This window comes from Chlorocebus sabaeus, chromosome 13 (assembly GCF_047675955.1).
Source record: "Chlorocebus sabaeus isolate Y175 chromosome 13, mChlSab1.0.hap1, whole genome shotgun sequence".
Taxonomy (NCBI): domain Eukaryota; kingdom Metazoa; phylum Chordata; class Mammalia; order Primates; family Cercopithecidae; genus Chlorocebus; species Chlorocebus sabaeus.
The window spans coordinates 47,646,580-47,666,363 of record NC_132916.1 but is presented as its reverse complement, the minus strand read 5'-3'; the positions used below and the strand labels follow the sequence as shown (position 1 = coordinate 47,666,363).

The window sequence follows — 19,784 nt, the reverse complement described above, 5'->3', positions numbered from 1 at the left end:
TTGTGATCCTCCCGCCTTGGCCTCCCAAAGTGCTGGGATTATAGGCGTGAGCCACTGTGCCCAGCCAAGTTTTCATTTTTATATTTACAAACATGGATTACAATAAAACTTTCAATTATTTTTAAATTCACATTGTCCATTTCTTTTGGATGCCTGCCTTTCTCTTTCTTAAGCATTTGTGCACTTAGAAACCACAGATTTTGGCACACGAATTTTATAAAGAGTACCGTGACATGCTCTTTTAGCAAAATGAAATGGCTCAGGTTCTTGTCACAAAATATACCATGATAAAGTCCTTCCTGTTAAAGAGCTAACTAGATGAGAATACAGTAGTGTTCTCTTATCCATGATTTATTGCAGTTTCAGTAACCCATAGTCAACCACAGTCTGAAAATATCAAATGGAAAATTCCTGAAATAAACAACTCACAAGTTTTAAATTGGACACCATTCTGAGTAGCATGTCATGTTATCATGCTCTATTCCACCAAGTATGTGAATCATCCCTTTGTCCTGTGTATCCACGCTGTCTAAGCTACCTGCCTGTAAGACACTTATTAGCTATCTCAGATGTCAGATCAAGAAAACACAGTATACATAGAATTCAGCATTATTAATTGTTTCAGGTATCTACTGGATATCTTGGAATACATTTTTTATGGATAAGAGGGAACTACTATAATATATTTCCTTTTTTTCTCTTTGAAATGTATTGTGCACTCATTGATTCTATAGTGTAAGAAAATTCATTGTCTTATGAAGATTCATAGTCTGAGATTTCACTTGTATAATCAATTTCAATTTTACCCTAATCATTAGAGTCTAGCTTACTGCTGTCTGTCTTTTTGCATTCATCTTCTGATTCATCTAATAATTTAGAAATATCTTCCTCTGTCACTTTTCTTCTATATGCAGTTATGGATGGAAAAAATAATTCTGAATTATAAACTGTATTCAGTGAAACAAAGTAGACCGTAAAAATGGTGTCTCAAAAAAAGAAAAAAAAAGGTGTCTCCAGGCTTCTTTTATATCTTATTGAATGATGATGTGATACTTCAGTCAACACTATAAACAATCATAGTGATGATGGGGTAATAATGATATATTTACAGTTACATCATCTTTCTAGGCAATTTCATTATTATTCCGTTTCCTTATTGTTTTAGTTTTAAGCATTGTTAGGAACAATTGATGAGTAATGGTGAAACAGTTCCTATGCTGATGAAATAGAAAATGCTCAACATAAGATAAAAAAGATCATTAAGTTTCCATAAAGTGCCTTAAATGTTAAAAATTATCCAATGCTGCCACATGGTAATTACAAGATATAATGGGTTTTATTCTGTTTAATAAATAAGTAAATTTCCTTTTATTCCTTGGAAGACCTATAAGAAAACAAATAAGTCAAGAAATATTAACTTTTATAAACAGTTAGAACTGCTTAACAAAAGAAACTAAAAAAACTATGATTGGCTCCAGTAGACCCTGATAGTGAAATGAGAACCAATGGGAAAAGTATAAACTCGGTGGTCACACAAACCAAGATTTAAGTCCTTCACTTGTGTTTTTTTTTTTTGGTTTTTTGAATCTCAGTTTATTTATAAGATTTATTACTTAAGGTTGTTTAGATGATTACATGACATATATGAACATGTTCTCCCAAATCCCTTTTTTGCTTTCTCTTTTATTATGAATATTTATTGCAAAAAGTAAAATAGTACTCGTAGTGTGAAAGACCAAACAAGATGGTATGGAAAACGTAAAAATTGAAATAGAACTTGAGATATTGGTAAGATATGTCTATGTGAAATTGAGAATAAAAATATACAAGGCTAAGGTGATAATATCAAAGCACAGAATCACAAAATGTTAAGTGCTTTCTGTGAATACCAGTTGCTAAATGTTTACTCTCCACTAGGCTCTTGAAATCTTACATAATCCTAATAAAACCTTCGAAAGAGTGTATTATCATCCATGTTTTATAGATGAAAGAATTGAGACACACAGAGCTTAAGTGGTTTGTCCAGGTGGCACACAGTAGCAGACAGGAGATTGAAATCCAAGACTGCCGAATTCCACAATCCTCAGTATTATCTTTATACCAAATCTATCTTCATCCCAGACATAGACAGGGAATTGCAAATGAGGTCACTTTGGTTAGTATTCAGGAAATCTAGAAAAAAATAATAACAGGAGTGGAAATGTTGTACAAGATGGTTTGGAGAGAATGAAATTAAAAATATCAATCAGGGAAGGTCCAAGGAGAGGAAATAAAGTCTGATCCTAGAATATGGGATGGAGAAAATTACGATAATTTTAGAGCTATCACAGAGGTAGAGTCATGGGATTTATAGAAATAAAAATATAGGAAAGTAAAAGATAATTTAGAAGCTGGTGGTCTGTAAAATATAAAAGGATACCTTACGTAGGGAGCATAGGAAGAGAGTGGGGTCAGTGCTCACTGGACTGGACAAGGCTGGGAGAAGTGGGAGACTTTGAACTCATCACATGTTCTTCAAGCCACAAATGCTATCTAGTTGCAAAAGGAAAGTATGTGAAGATTCCAATCCAAATATCATTTGTTTAGCATCTGCCAAATACCAAGGGTCATTACCATTTTTTGCATACTTATCTCATTAATTCTCACCGCAAACTGTGACATCTATATAGTGCAATGATAATTCACAGCACTTCTAAGTGAAGTAAGCAGCTAGATAATCAGGTGTGGAATTTTGGAGAAAGGTCAGAGGTGGAGAAGGGGTCACTAGGAGAGAGAGTAAAATAAGTCAGAGTACAAATATTAAATATCTACTGCATGCTCAGCAGTCCTAGGCTTAGCATAGTAGAGGATATAAGAATACTAAAAGATGATCACTGATTGGAGCAAGTGAAATGAATAACTATTTAAAAGACAAAAAAAAAAATAGAATAAGTTTAGACTTAGGCATTAGATTGTGTAATACAAACTCCAAATGTTTTAAGTTTCAGAGGAGAAACATCTGTGATTCCTGCTGTCAAAAAAAAGTTGGAGTGGATCTAGGACTTGAAAGATGGATAATATTTGACTAAGTGCTGAGGAATACATTGGCATTGCTTTGTTTGTATGTGAATGAAAGAGAAAATGAATGCAAACATTACAGTGCATGTGAAGTTGATGTGTTTATAAGACAATGAGTATATCAGATTGAAAGAGGATAAACTAAATTTGGCAAACATCAGACAATAATAAGCGATATATGTTTTGATGACATTATAGAACACTTGGTTAATCAGAAAGAGGCGATGTTTGGCATAAAGGGAAGTCTTTGAACTTAGCAGAACAGTGAAGGAAAGCAGAATTTCATGAAGCATGATGAGTAGCAGTCTGTTTATGGGATCAGAAATGAGAAAAAATCTGTAGAATATGGCCAAAACTGGTGTGTCTAAAGCATAGGTTTGAAGGAAGGAAGGGTAACCTTTAGGAAGCCATTATTCATGGGTGGCAAAGAGCACTATGTGTGACTTTAGAAATTATTGTTGCAACTCAAAATTCTACAAAGTATCTTGACAATTTAAATTCACGTATGTGGTGGATATTTAAATGAGATCTAGACTTAAAGGAGGACCAACAGTGACATGTGCATGACTATCCACTAAAAATATAATGCAGTAAGGAAGCTGCTAGAACTTGACCTGTTTATTACCTGAAATGGAGCAATATATCTTCCTTCCCTTCTTTGGCTGAGTCCTGTTGTTTTGTATTTCTGGTCAAAGTGCTTTTACAGCACATGGCTCTCTGAGTGTTGACTCTTCTTTACTAATTGAGCACATATATAATGATTATTACAAGTAGAATTTTGATAATGAGAGAAAAATATTTTTTCAGAAACACATCAACAAATAACATAACAGAATCATTTTGCCCATAGTAGCCATCTGATATCTCCTAGCCTTTGTTCTACTATCTATTATATAACATGAATAATAATATTACATAATTTGGAGTGTTACGAGGATCATATGGACAAATTCTGTAGTCCTGATAGAATTTAGACAAATGTTGTTTGTCTTCTGAATTCTAGGAACTGTACTAGATTCTGTAGATACAGCAGTAAACAAAATATGTATGGTACCTGCCCTCATGAAGCCCAGGTAGAATTTATGTAGAACTTATTGCTAGCCATCAAGCATACATACACATCCAGAAAAAAATTGTTATTATTATTAAAGTAGAAGAATGATTAAAATGATTAATGCCTATAGTTGTAGATCTGCTTATATTTTTGATAAGGTTATATAGTTGGCCTTATTAAATATGATAAAGATAAATTGCTCTATTTGGTTTATACAAACTTGAAATGTGATTCTGTGAGACAGAACATTATTCCAAGAGCCTCAGGTAACGTTTACAAAAATTAACTCTCTTAGTTGAAGGATCAAGGGGAATACAATAAAAGTATCTTATTATAATTGAATTAAAATTATCAGCTAAAAGGCAACTTCTATAGTATAATGAATTTATTGAATAAGACTGCAAAAATAGATTGGCATATTTACGCAGAGGAAATATTCTAGATCTCCAAATTGAGAGAAAATACCCAATAAGCCCATCATAAATCTTACTATTCAACAGAGGTTAATAAAAAAAGAAGTTATACCAAGAGAACCCAAGATGTTATAAGACGTTTAGACATACAACATTTTTCTAAGAGTAAAATCTTTCAGAAAATATGTTTGGGTCCATTTTGTTTATTGTAATTGAAGTCATCTTATGCCTCTGTTGGAACTCCACTTGCATGCCCTTTAAATTTAATAATGGAAGAGTTTGACTATTTATCAGACTCACTACAGTCTGGGAAATGGAGCTTCTTCTCAATTTACTGTGAATGAAAGCCCAGGTCCTTGGATTCCTCAGTTACCTGATAACAAAACCACTAGTGATACAACATTCACAGAATGAACTACACAAAGATTTCAGGAGCAAATAAAAGAGAAAATGGTCGAAGCCATGGAATAAGTAGGAGAGAAAAGAATTAAATAGAGTAACTAGTGTCATAAAATGAATTAATTATATAAGAAAAAATTCAAGTGAACATGGGCAAGTTACTTAACTTTCTGAGCCTCTTTCCTCATCTATAAAATGAGATAAGTTTATAGGGTTAATGTACCTTTTAAACAACAAGCATATACATACACATAAAACACTCTTGACTATAATAACCATAATAAGTATTATTTAAGTGTTTGGTGGGGATGGTGTTCCCATATATAGCAGAATTGTGATTTTTCCCCCCATTTCTTATAGCTTTCTGATTTAATTGTCATGTAGCATTATTATTCTCTCCCTAGAACATCTCTTTTTGCTGCTTATATATACCTTCAATATTTATCTTTAAATCTCCACTGCCTCATACCTTGCCAGAAACCTGATATGTTTGTTGAATTAAATTCAGGGTGTAGAATATTTATTTCAATGAAAAAAAATTGATGATCATCCCAGAGCAGCCCTTTTTATTCATTTGTAGAAATAATCTTGTTATTTTAAAAGATGACAGGTTTGTAAGCATTGCAAATAGACCTGTGTAAAGATTTCTTAAAGGAGTTATTGGTTTTATCTCTAGAGATAGAAGCTCAGAATTAACAAAGACTGGTTTGCTGCATGCATGAGTAAACTACAGGCAGCATACAGAATTCGGCTACAATGAGAGAAAAAATGAGAGCAAGCCTAGGCTTAATTATGGAAGCACAGAGTTCCTGGACTTGCCATACCCTCATGAGAGTTGCTTTCTGATTATATGAAGTCTATGGAAGCTATTCAACTATTCAAGATAAATGTATCAGATTGTCATATTTGTCGAAATCAATCCATTAAACGTTCTAGTCACTATAAGTAACTGAAATGCACACAGATATAGATCCATGTACTTCTGAGTGGAGGTTTCCTCTGTAGCTGTTACCACTCTCTCTGTCAGTTTCATTGTGATAAGACGCTTCAGTTTTTTGGAGAAGGCTAGTGACTACTTTGCCCTTAATACAGTGTTCATATTAATTTACATCCTCTGTGTCCAGAAAAGAAAACAAAATGAAGGCTTAAGCTTTCATTTTTCTTGCAATTTTAAAATTTTGTCTCCTAGTTGTTTGAAAGAGGAGGCAGGTTCTATAGGTATATCTTTGCTTTGAGAGAACTTTCCTTAAAGTGGCTTTTTTGGTCTAGCCTTGTCACTGTTAATGGCATGGGCTTGCTGTCAGACAAGAATAAATTCCTTCTCAGGTAACCCACTGGACTATTAAAAGCATGTTCTAAAATAGTCTGAAAAGGAAGAAATAATACAGACTAATTTGAATTGCTGCATGAGAAACAAGGAAAATTAAGGTTTAATCAAAGAATCATTGAAATAATTATGTGTTATTTATTAATGCACCATGTATTTTAATAATCATATCTGTTAGTTTATATGCACAAGTGAAGATTGAAAAAGAACTCTAGAAAATTACATGAATATATTCTTCCAGTGCTGTTCTAAGGTTCATTTGTGTGGCCTAGTGGATAAAAAGTAGAGAATAGGACTCTTTCTAACCATTTCTATAAATGCATAGTTCTTATCCCTTTTCTTAAGCAAGACTTATTTTTAAATATGGAAATAAAAAATATGCCCATACCAATTTTGATATAAATAATTGGCTATTTTCAGAGAGAGCTATTTGATAAACAAGTATCTATTTTCTATAGTTTTTTTTTTTTTTCTTCTCTGTAGAGGATGCTTTTGTGTTTGCAAAAGATGAAGACAAAAACGAATTTTGCAATATTAACATTAACGTTACTGATTGTAGCATTAATGATTATACTGATTGTACTGATTATAGACTATTCAACCAGTTGCTTAATAGTTTTTAGTCAATTCTATGACTTTTATACTAGTTCAGTATATTTCATATTTTGGTTTCTAAAGTATCATACATTAAGACGTAATAATACTGTTATTCTTACATAGTTCTAATAATTGTTCCACATTCAAAAGACAGCGTATTTTCCTATTTACATCCTCATCAACATCTGAGTTGCTATGCTCGAAGTTGTTCTATTAATCAATCTCTCAGCAGTTATTGAATCTCTAGTATATACTTAATGCTAGCAGTCATAACAAGAGTTTCAAACCAGAAGGAGATAACAATCCAGTCAGATATTATGAATAAAACAATGAATAATATAAAGCAGCTGTGGGAGAAAAAGGGAAGAAGGTGCTAATTAAGCACTAAATCGTATGATGCAGATTATACTCTATAAAATTCCAGAGAGAGGGCCACAGTGGTTAGAAAAGGCTTTATCAAGACGTGTTTTATCAATGTTTATCTTCAGCTTTATTGTGGTTGTTATTATTAATTGCTTGCAATGAGTTTAGTATTGTTTCCTATTTATTTGTCCATTTTTTTCATCCCAAATAGGGGAAGAAGTGGTAATAAAATTAGATGTGTTTTTTAAAAATTAATAATACTGGCCAGGCGCGGTGGCTCATGCCTGTAATCCCAGCACTTTGTGAGGCCACGGCGGGTGGATCGCGAGGTCAGATCGAGACCATCCTGGCTAACATGGTGAAACCCCATCTCTACTGAAAATACAAAAAAATTAGCCGGGCGCGGTGGCAGGTGCCTGTAGTCCCAGCTACTCGGGAGACTGAGGCAGGAGAATGGTGTGAACCTGGGAGGTGGAGCTTGTAGTCTGCCAAGATCACACCACTACACTCAAACCTGGGTGACAGGGCGAGACTCTGTCTCAAAAACAAGCAAAAAACAAAATTAATAATAGTAAGTGAAAAATCAATCCAGGGTAAAAACTGAACAAAACATTGCACCATATAGATGTGATCTATACCATTGTATTCTCTTCCATATTAGACCATTCATACTTGTGACTGTCCTTAGTTATTCACACTTAATTATTGGTATTCTGTCTTACAAATGCCTACTGCCCTATTTGATTCCATATTTCTGCTTTGTGATTAATATGCTGCTTTCCTGAGGGAAAAGTGTCACCTGTAAACCACTTTCTATTGTAACCATCCACAGTGTTTGGGGAAAGAACCCTTCTTTAGTAAATAAGACTCGTTTGCAACAATTCCAATTCCAATTTCTTATAGGAAGTGAGTGAAAATAGGTACAAACAAAGTACCAATATTGTCATTGAAACTCCTTGTTAGAAACAAATTGATGATTTAATATTCTCTTATATATTGGTTGCATTAAGATGTAAACATTTTCCATTTTCTATAATTCATGACAATGTTTACATTAATAATGATTTTCTCCCAGAGGAATATTATTTTTATGTGATTATAAATAGCCTCTTGGCAGACACTGCATAAGCACTGTGTGCTGTTTTAAATGACAACATAATATCAATTATACACAATACAAAGCAGGAAGACAGATTGGATGACTTCCAAATGTGTCCTTCAAGTGAGAATATATTTGTGAATTTAATTGTCATGTTAAGCCTATTAAATAACAATTATTAACATGCTTCCATTTTATCCTCTATCTATAAAATATTTTATAGATATTTTATGTTTATGTTATATGCCTGTAGTTGAAAATGTGTGAAGTTTTATTATCTTTATTAAAGCACCCTGTAGAAAATTTTCTGCTGAAGTAAAACCTCAAGTTCTTTTTTCTCCTTCTGAGGTAAACTCCAAAACTAGATTTCTTTTTAATTGGCTATATGGTTTTAAGCTTTTCATGTCTCTTAATTTCTTTTGAATATAGAATATTTGCATGTATAGGAGTCAAAAAATAGAGGGGAAAAAAAGACATTTTCCCACACGTGGAAACAAAGGGGAAAGGAGGTATTACAGTTGCAACATCCCTTCCTTTTGCCAAATATCAAGTAGGATGGAAATAGTTTACCGGGGTGATTAAAGTGCCAAATTGATTTTATTTTATAGGAATTAGATCTCTGTATAACAGAGAAGCAACACTTTTTCGTGTGCCATATAATAGCTTTAAAAATCATTCCCTTGCATTTAAGGATAATGAGAAAGGAAATTTACAAAGAGCCTGGCTTAGCATGCTAAGTGGAATTGGAGGAAAACTCAGGTAGTTCTCAAGATATTATTCTACATCTACTCTTTAAGGATTTTTGAAGTTTTGGAGATTGTTAGAGATGATCATGATGACAACATGAGGACAGTAAAACTAGATGTAACACATGTGGTACTGAGTGCTAATGGTATGCCAGGTACTGTGCTAAGTTCTAGGTATGGATCATCTTATGTATTTCTCACAAAGCCCTGTGAGGTAGGTTATAACCTCTTCAACTCAGAAATTAGGAAATTGAACCAGGGGAAATTATAGAATTTTCTCAAATGGCTATATATTGTCTCCAGGACTTAGGGAGAATTACAAATATGTTTTCAAAAACGGTGGGTCCCTAGCACTTATGTCTTTTTTTTTTTTTTCCTTTTTCTTCACTCTGTTTCCTAAGTGCTATAATTTAAGACAAATGTATAATTGCTATTTCCCTTATAATTTAAATATGACATATACACCTAAACCTTGTCAATATAATTGCCAAATAAAGCAGATACTTGGCTAATAACTTTGAGCTGCCTTTGTTGGTTGGTGAGTGAAAGGAATCTGGCATAGAAACCACAAACAGAGTTGTCTGTGATCTTATACTTGACAGCACAAATGGTTTATCACCAAAATTGTTGAGAAAGTCTGGGATATGGTTTACTTTCAAATTTTGTGAGTATCCACTAAGCTGACTGTAAGGCCTGATAAAATATCATCCAGTTCCATGATTAGATTTTTAAGTGTAAATTGTATTCTTAATGGTTAGAGTGACAGCAAATTGAGATGAAAGAGAACACAGAGTAAATTTATCTCTGGAGTTGTTGGTGGTTCTTAAGGTTGTTTAGAATGAAAACAACAGATTCTAGGAGTCTGGGAATTGCTTTAGCAATCAACTATGCCAGCTGCTCTCTGTCAATAACCTTTTTAGTAGAATCCTAAAGTCAAACAACCAGAAAAGATAGGAGACAGGAGGCATTATTTATTTTCTATGTTTAGGTAGTTTACAAAAATGTCAAGCCTCCTATCTCTTAAGAACAAATTTGTTACTCTGTTTCTAAATTATTTTAATACATTTTGTAAATGTAATGGTTTTACCTCTGGGAACCATTTTTCCTCTTACTTCTCCACCTTTCTGGTTGCCACTCATATTACCAAAAATGAAAAATTAGATGTGACTCAATTTTCAGTCTTTTAGTGAGTCACTAATACATGTTGGATCTCTGAAAAGTAATACTGAATATAAAACCTAAACTATTACATTTCAGCTTGAGAGGTTATGACATATTCAATATACCCATATTCAGGAATATGCATTGTGAATACTTGGTTGGTAAACAACAGCCTTATGAGAACTGATATCTCTTCTGTATTCACAGCAGGGATCAATTAAATTAAATGAATAACGTTATTATTTATTTATTAGTGAGCCAGTATGTTAACATGTGAGAGGGGAAGGGCATGCCGAGGGATATAAATGAAGCCTAGGATTTTAGCTTGAAGTTTTACTTAAAGTTTTGTGTTTTTTCTGGAAAGTCATTCTTTTTTTTTTTTTTTTTTTTTTTTTTTTTTTTCCGAAAGGGAGTCTCACTCTGTTGTGAAAGTCATTCATTTTTAATTATATTTAAATACGGACCTAATCAATTTATACATAAATCTAATATTTTAAATACTTGCCATGAAGAAAAATGGATTTCTAATGAAATGAATGATATGTCTTCTATAGCCTCTCCTACCATTCAACATCTCAGAGAATAGGTATCACTATTTTGATTAAAAAATGTTAAATATTTTTGAGATTGAAAAAAGATATCCAGAAACTTGAATTCATTATAACTGAATTTTGTCTTATCATAACTGTTGGTTGAAAACATGTGTTCTTTGTATTTTAAGGTATCCTCAAATTTAAAAAGTGTAAAATGCCCATCAATAATAGCTTCCTACTGTAATATGGAATATTACATTTTAATCCTGTTTTCTTTATTATTCTAAAATTATATAAACTAGAATTCTAAAACATAATATGGCAATATAATATTTGTCTGTAGTTAGTTGAAGTTGTTTTGTACCTTTCTAAAATTTTATCTTATGTTTTGTTCATTCCCTGTCCCCTATGCTCTTTTGAAAATACCTGCAAATGCAAGCTCAAAGACAGGATACTGTTGTATAAGAGCATTGCACTGGGACTCTGCATACTTGGGTCCTACTTATAAGTTGGTTGGATGAATTTGGCAAATCATCCATTTTGTTTGGGTTTCAATGTTCTCAGTGAACTCTAAGGCATCTTCTGGCACTAAAACACTCTTCAAGTTTCATATGTGAGTGCGGAATTCGTTAGGCTGAATGATACCACAATAGATAATTGCATAGTCTTTCCACTTGCGGGGAGTTATAGATATTCAGAATACATTAAAAGTGCTGTATGTTAGTAGAGCTGTTTAAATAATGAAGCTATCTTTCTTCATCTTGAAGCTTTAGTTCACTTTTTCCCACTAATCATGGAAAAATGTATAACTTTCTTTGAAAGATTAGTGTTCTACTCATAAATTAGTACACTTCCCCCAGAAAGAAAATAAATACTTTGGTATAGAACTACAAATAATTGGGGGGAAAAACCCATAAATATATAAGTAAAGTTTCATTGTATATCTTTGGTATTATTTCATATTTCACCAAGAGCTCTAAAAATACTGTAATTCAGTCTGTTTATGTTAAAACACTCCAGAAGCAGTAAAATAGAGTCTCATTTAGCAATATTCATTTGTTTACTCACTCATTTAAGCAATAATTTTCACTTTTAATAATGCTCTTTCCTTTACTAAATATATATTGCCTAATATGGTCCATATTTTGGCTTCAAGTTGTTTATTGTGTGCTGAGGATTAAGAAAAAACTTGTAAATAAACAAATGTATTGAGAACCACGGAAGCAGAGGATAACGCATACATTGGGTCCTCTGAGAGCATAAAGTGTTTTCAGGGGAATGGGTAGGGGGAGTCCAAGAAGAGCTAAAAGAGCTAAGCTTTGAGGATTGACTGAAATTAGCCAAGTTCTAGGCAGTTTATCACTGAAAATTTGAAATCTCATGTATTGAACATTTCATTGGATGATTCTATGGCAAGTTAGGACATTGCATGCTGGGTGTATTAAATACATTTATTATTTTTAATTAAGACTTCAATCCATCCACTTGGCCTCATTAATCTCTTTCCCTATCAGCTTTGGTCTTTGTACTAAAATAAAAACACGATTCATATTTACCTGTATCTTCTGTCTTCACCACCTCCCCTTTCCCTTACCTATATGCAAATATGATTTTCTGTGGAGTTGAAAGAGATATTGTTCAGATAACTAGAAGAAATTATTTTTTAAAAATGAAGATTTGGTAATTCTGAAAGTTTTAAAAATATCCCAGTTGACAGTCTATCTAGAACTGCAGAAATTGGTCAGCTAATGTGGAGATTGGTCTTAAAGTATTGGGCCTATTCTATGGGATATGTCAAGTCCATTCAATGCCTAACAAAGGTTAAGCAGAAAATGATCATGTAAAAAAGTATGATTTTTTTTAAGTCTTAGGAAGTGAATACCTATAGATTTGTCAATGGTTATGAGGAATTTATGGTAACAGGTAAAACGATTGGCATTTATCTTGACTGTCCAAATAGTTGATTAAATAGGAAAATGAAATGGAGTTAAAAATTTTAATCTTATATTAGGTTTGTCCTCAATGCATGACCTTTGTTAGGCTATTTATCCTTCCGGAGACCATTTTTTGTCTATCTTAAAAATTAGAGTGTTAGAATGGTTGATTTCAAATGCCTTTTACATTCTTAAACTCTATAATTCTATGCATCTATTTTTATTATACCCCAAACATCAGGTACTCTGTCATAAACAGGGTACAAGGATAAATGGAACAATGATATGATCTGAATTTATCATATTTCCTTTCTTTAGTTGGCCATTCCATGGAAAATTATTTTTACTTCATAAATTGGAGATGAGAAAGAAAAAACCACTAATATTACCTTTATCATTTTTAATCAAAAGAAAGCATGAAATATGTATTTGGCTGCTATTCTTGCTTTCTATCAAAGTGAATACGCAAATGTGTAATAACACATGGAAATATATTAGGGAAGCTTTTAATCAGGAAGCAAAGAAACCGTTCCAGTGGAAACATTTTGGCCTGGAGGATGTCCTTTGATCTAAGAAGTTTAAGCTTTTGGTGTTTTAAACACCTTATATAAGGTCACATAGCCAATTTATTTTGAATAATTCATTTGCTTAAAAATTTTCTACAATTGTGAAAAAAAAAAAAAAACCCTTGAGAGTTAATTAACAATAAGATGTATTATTGGGATAACCAAATAAGCCATCTCTGGCTTCCTCACTGGTGATCTTCTATACAGGTACTCCAGCAAGGTGAAAACTATATAATGCAAGAGGCACTAAAGACTTAGCAAATGAGTTCATAAGTAGCTGGGGGAATGGAAAATTTTCTGCCCTTGTTTGGGCACTGCACTTATTTGTTCCCAGATACGCAAGTCAAATTATAAAAGTCATCCTTGATTTACTTTTCTCACTTGCCACATCAAATTCATTAAGTCTTGTTAGATCTACTTTAAAATGTGCTGTGAATTTATCCACTTCTCTACAACTTCTGATTTTCATTGACCATACATGTAAGATCACTACCCATTACTCTGAAAGGCATTCCTTATAACGTTTCCCTGATAAATTTTTATAGGGTACTCATTTCCTTTTTACTTATTTAGTTACTATTTTTCTTTTATTGTCTCTGCCCACCGGAGTCTTAGCTGCATGAATTAGGGGATTTTTTCTATATTGTTCACTGCTATAACTCCATGTCCTAGAAAAGGGTCTGGTACTGAGTAGGCACTCAATAAGTATTTCTTGCATGAATGAATGAGTTTACACTGCCCCTGTGTAGTCCAAGCCAGCTTGGGTTATTTCAATCGTTTCCAACTGATCTGATATAGCTCATATCCTTTTCTTTACAACATTATTTTTGTTCACATAACAGCCAGCGATCTTTTAAAATCCTATCATGCTAAAGCCCTTCAAAGGCTTACTATTGCCCTTAGGACAAATCCAAACTCACATGAGCAGCCTAAAATGTTCTATGTGTGTTCATGTGATTTGCACAAAACTCCATATAGTTTAATGGGGCCCTGCTCTTCCTTTAACGTCCAGTTTAGTTTATCTCTTTCTCCACTCATTCTCTGCCTCACCACTCTATGCTTGCCATTCATTTATGAAATCTGAAATGTTGTCTTGCTTTTGTATCTCCCGTCTCCTTCTATCGCTAATGTAAGTTCCATGATACGGCCCTATCTTCACCATTGTCCCTCAGTAATTTCATTTGTACTATTATCTCCACAAACACTCACAACATCCCAGCTAACACAGATGTTATTATTCTTATTTTACTTTGAAACAACAGACGTAAGTTAGATGACAATTGCCCATTTCCTGTCTGTCCTCACAAGACCAAGTCTCTTCAAGGCACTTTTACATATCTTTTCCATCATATACATTACTGTGTCCTCAGTGGAAGTCCTATATATGTTGTATGTTAATGACTCAAGAAATATATACTAAAAAAAAAAGAGAAAAAATATTTAATAAATAAAGGAATAAGGGTATGGACTAGACACTTGAAATCCCAGTCCCTAGACCTGTGCAACATACCATATCCAGAACAAAAGGCTTATCATCATAAATTCTAAAAGTGCCTCTCTAGTATTAAAGATAAGCCTTTGTTGTTAAGCCTTTGCCATTAACTGAAAGAGCAAATTATTAGTTGTAGAAAATTGAGAGACTGAAAAAATACTGATCTCATACTGTTTTGGAACAGAACAAGGCAGAAGTTGTAGTGCTGAGAACGTATTGGTTTCCTTTCTTTCTTCCTTCCTTATTTCCCCATTGAATCTCTGTCTCTCTATGCGTCTGCCTTCTCTGTGTTTTCCGTTCTCTGCCTTTCTGCCCGGTTCTCTGGCTCTGGCTCACTGTCTCTGTCTTTGTTTTTCCATCCAGGCCTCTTTCACACTGCTCTATCTTTCTTTGTATAGGACTCTATGGTTGCCCTTGGGATTGAGAAGTCCCTGGAAGGAAGAAAAAAAACGCAAAGTACAGTGGTGACATTTAGCAATACACAAATGAAAGGTATAAGGATGCCTATGTTTGAAGTAAAAACCTCCTGTGCCTGCCCACCTCACACAAACTCCTGAACTTCTTCAGATTATTCCCAGTTGGAGAGGTCTTTGTTTAACAAGCAAATTTGAACATCTCTGATTATTATATGAGTAGCAATTCAATTATTTTTAATAGATGGGATTGGGAAAGGGAGGAGTGGTTGGCACCCCATATCTCTATGGTCTCCTTCTTCCATCTCTGAGTGGTCCAAAAGTACAAGGCAGAAGCAAGTGAGAGTAAGGAAGCATGAAGGTCAAGGTGCCCCTATTAACACAGGACCTTAGCACAATCACATGTCTCAGCCAAAATATAAAATCATCTTTTCATTTAATTTTAGTATTTGTTAAATTCCAAACTTTGAAAATATTCTACATCTTACAAAAGTAGTCTAGGAAGCTTATACTAATACATAAGTAATATTATTGCTTTAATAAACTTGACTATCATTTCCTTATTAAACTCACATCTTCTCACTTTACTTTTAGTCATAGATTCATAAATGCCTTCTACGAACCTGAAAGAATAAATTGACACAGGGATTTGTAATGATTTCCTATATCATGTGTTTTTAATGTAAATAAATTTCAACTCAATGGTTACTTGGAGGTCCTCATAACTTTCCAGTACCAGGATTTATTGCCATTCATTGTTTGCATGATTGGGGTCCTTCCATAATGTTCAGAGTTCTCTGGACGTAACTCTCCATACTTCCAGAAAAATCCAATGAGGGTCTATGACATAAAATCTCTATTAGGTGTTAGAGAAAAAAGTAGCCTCAACATTTGTTACAAGATAGAGGGAGTAGGCTTCAGATGTTCAGAAATGGCTTTCAATCAGGGAATCTCATTCATAAAGAAACTAGATAGATTAAACTTTAGTGTAGTAAATTGTTTTTCTTCCTTCATGCAATCAGAATTCAGCTCATAGCCTCCTACCTTGACAAGATTTTGAGTAATCTCATTCATCATTTCTAGCAAAGTAAAGAAAACATCAGTAACTTAGATCATTAGAATGAATGCACACTGTATACTAGCCCCAAAAGAATTTGACTAAATCAAAAACAACCAAATTGACTTGTATGGGAAAGAACTCAGAACAACAAAATATTAGCAATTTGCCAACCTACCATTCAGGTATTATGGAAATAAGCCAGCCCAAATCACTCAAGGAACAGAAATGAAGTCAACTTACTGTGTTTGAATGTCAGAGGGATTTTCAGGTAATAGCTTGTAAAATGAAGGGCACCTTTAGAGTTCGAATGTAAATTTCAACAGGCTAAATCTTTCCTTCAGAGAGTAACAATCTTCAGGAATTCCAAAAGAATATATTCCTAATAAAATTATAAGCCTCTTTTCTGCAAATGAATTCTGCTATTTCTGTCATATTCAATTTTCTTTGTTTTTGTTTTCTTACTTCAAAAGTCAGCTTCAAATCTTCTTGTGCAATTAGATGGGATTTAAATTGTAAATACATTATCAGGAAAAGAATTAATATTTTGAGTATCTCCCATGCACTGGGTGCTTCATCACTTAATCCTTATAACACCCCTACAACTATCTGCATTTTATAAATATCCTAACTGAAGCTTGGAGATGTTATGAGATTTTCAAATTTACACAGCTTCTAAGTGATGGATCTGAAGCCATCACTTACACCCATGTGACTCCTAAGCATGCAGTCTTTATACTAAACAACTATGATTTTGCTGTAGGACTGTATTATTAATATAATATTACATTTAATATAATTCATTATGTATTTATTGTGTATGTTATATAATGTATTCATTCACCTAGCAAAACAATTTGTGATTTCAGTAAGTTTTTCTGACATCACTTATTATATGAGTCAGGATCAAAGTCGTGTGTCATACTCAAGTATGACCCATTTGATTTGTTTTGGTGCACCCTAACACGACAAAACCTTGTCCTGAGTTAGTAATTCCCTGCCAGGGCTAGTATCACTGTCACCATGGAGACAGGCAGCCAGCTGGCTTCTCCTTTGTTTTTTTAATTTTTTTTTTTTTGCTTGGGGTCTTACTTTCCCATTGTACCCATTGTGTTCACTGCCTTACAACCATGCCATCAGCCATGTTAGAGAGCAGAATAAAAAGAGATTATAGTTGTGGAGAATTTCCGATATCAACTGCATATTGCATTTTATGCTGCAGAAGCACCAGTTTGTGTGTTTTAATAAATACATCTATTTTGGCATCCAGGCTTTTCTTTTTTCAATTTACCACATACCTTCCACCTGGAATCCCTCCATCTTCCCCATCCTTCCTTACCTGGCAGGCTCCTTTTAGGCTGTTAACTTACTCTCTTTCAAGACTCTTTCTGCAGTATATCCTTTGTATATATGATTTTCCTTCAACACACTATAACGTAATGATCTGTCTAGACGTCTGTTTCAGCCAGTATATTGGGAACTTCTTGAAGACAGGGTTGGGTTTTAATAATTCTTCAGTGTTTGTATATAGTAAGAATGCAATAAAGTTGTTTTAAATAAAATAATAATTTTATAGTTCCTTTAGATAAATCTAAAAATATGGAATAGTGTAAATTACGTGAAATTTCCAGGGAAATGATTTTATATATTGTATAATAAGTTCCTCAATAACTCAACAAGACTATAAAAGACTATAATTATACAGCCACTACTATTCACCGACAGGGTAGCCGACAGGTACTATTCTGACAGGGTAGAAAACAGCTTAGGCTCAACAGGCACCATTCTATGAAGATAGCGATATATCTTAGTATTTAGAAACAACTGATGTATGTTTATGGACACTAGTATTTTAAAAATTTTGTCATTTAACTGACTCCTTCTTTGTCCTTGTAGGCTTATTTTCAAAGAAACAAAATAGTACCCTACCTTAGAATTATTTTTTCAAGAATGGCCCTCAAACAAGGTTGGGGAATAGATCTTTTCAAGCATAAATCCCTTTAACCCACCGAGACAGTAGAAACTTAGGGTAGAGGCTTCACTCCCCTGTCCCTCGCCAGCTATAGTCATGGACTCCTGATAGATGACCCTTCTGTTAGGCTTAGGCAATCTGAGAGGAGCTTTAAGAACTGCAACTTGGGAACCTGCATTGAAATCCAGTTCCACTTATTAGTAGCTGAGTAGCCTAAACTCCGGTTAACCTCAGTTTTGAAAACTATAAAATGAGACTAATACGTACATTCTAAAGAGCTTGTGAAGATTAAATGACTTAATACAGGAAGACCATTTGGATCATTCTTGGCACATAGTAAACACTATATAAATATTAGCTAGGGAAAGATAATGTGGATCAATCTTTTTAGTGTTTCCAGCCTTATTTTTTTCTTTGCTAACTAAAAAATAAACTTCCATGTTATATTATGTTTAAGTCAATCTTTACTTCCATAAGGAAAAAAATTAACAATATTATAAATGGATATTTTTGTAAGCATATGGCCTGTAAGTTATGAAACAGTATGTTTGGCTTCTATACATACTTAAACATGCTCAGTAATTAACCTGTATGGGTGTAACAACTACAAGAACACAATATGATGAACAGAACTCCATGTGGCATGAGGGCCTAGGCCTGGAATGTGGTGTTTGTGCAACTCTAATTACTTTGCTTGTTAAACCATTTTACACCATCCAGAACTAATTTTGGTGAATTCTAAGGAAGGAAACCTTTCAGTAAGCAGGCAGGTCTGCTAACATTTGATAATATCTAGTTGTCAGTGAGATTTTAGAAGGTATACATGCCCATGTTGCATGTTGATTTCAGGATAAAAAACACACAGCAGAAGTTTATGGAATGAAAAGTAATGATAAAACATTTTGCAAGCAATTTATATGGGATCATATGATAGCTAATGTTGAGAGTTCATGGCCTGGATGGTATTGGTTAATTAAAGAAATCACTTGGGATAAAGAAGTACTTGGAAATGATTGTGAGTTTTCTCTCTCTCTCTCTCTCTCTCTCTCTCTTTTTCAGTTCATAATAAGCTCAGAGACTTGAGAGAAGCTTTCAAGGTTCTATAAAACTGAATATATTTTCTCTTTGGCTCATTGTTTACTTAACTACAGGTCATTTATTATGGCAGGAAAAACATGTATCTTTTCAATATGAAAAGGCCTATGAATTTCAACCTTCTTTTATTGCTCATATTATATCATTTGAGAATTTTTAGTTAAATGGAAAAAAAACAGTGATTTCTTTTATATCTCAGCTTCTGAGATTTTAGTTTCCATAATTTAATGTGCGTGTTAAAAATAAATTGCTTAATTTGAGTACATGTACATTTTCCATTAATGAAGTCCAGTAGATACATTTAACATTGCATATCCATCTATGGAAAATAATATATTCAGAAATGGCTCTGAAGATAACTGAATCTGCGAAGGTATCTTCTTGAAGATCTCACTTAATAATAGCTTTCTTATTGCATAATAATATGATTTATACTTGGCTTGGTTTTATGAATTATGCATGTAGGGGACAGATCTAGCTTTTTAGTTGTGGATATTAGATTTGTT

At 33.4% G+C, this 19,784-nt stretch overlaps 1 protein-coding gene across 2 annotated transcripts in view; it reads left to right on the top strand.

The window, feature by feature from the left end:
- The window catches only part of TRDN (triadin), a 273,616-nt gene that overhangs the window by 140,776 nt on the left and 113,056 nt on the right, over window positions 1-19,784 (top strand). The window lies entirely within an intron of this gene.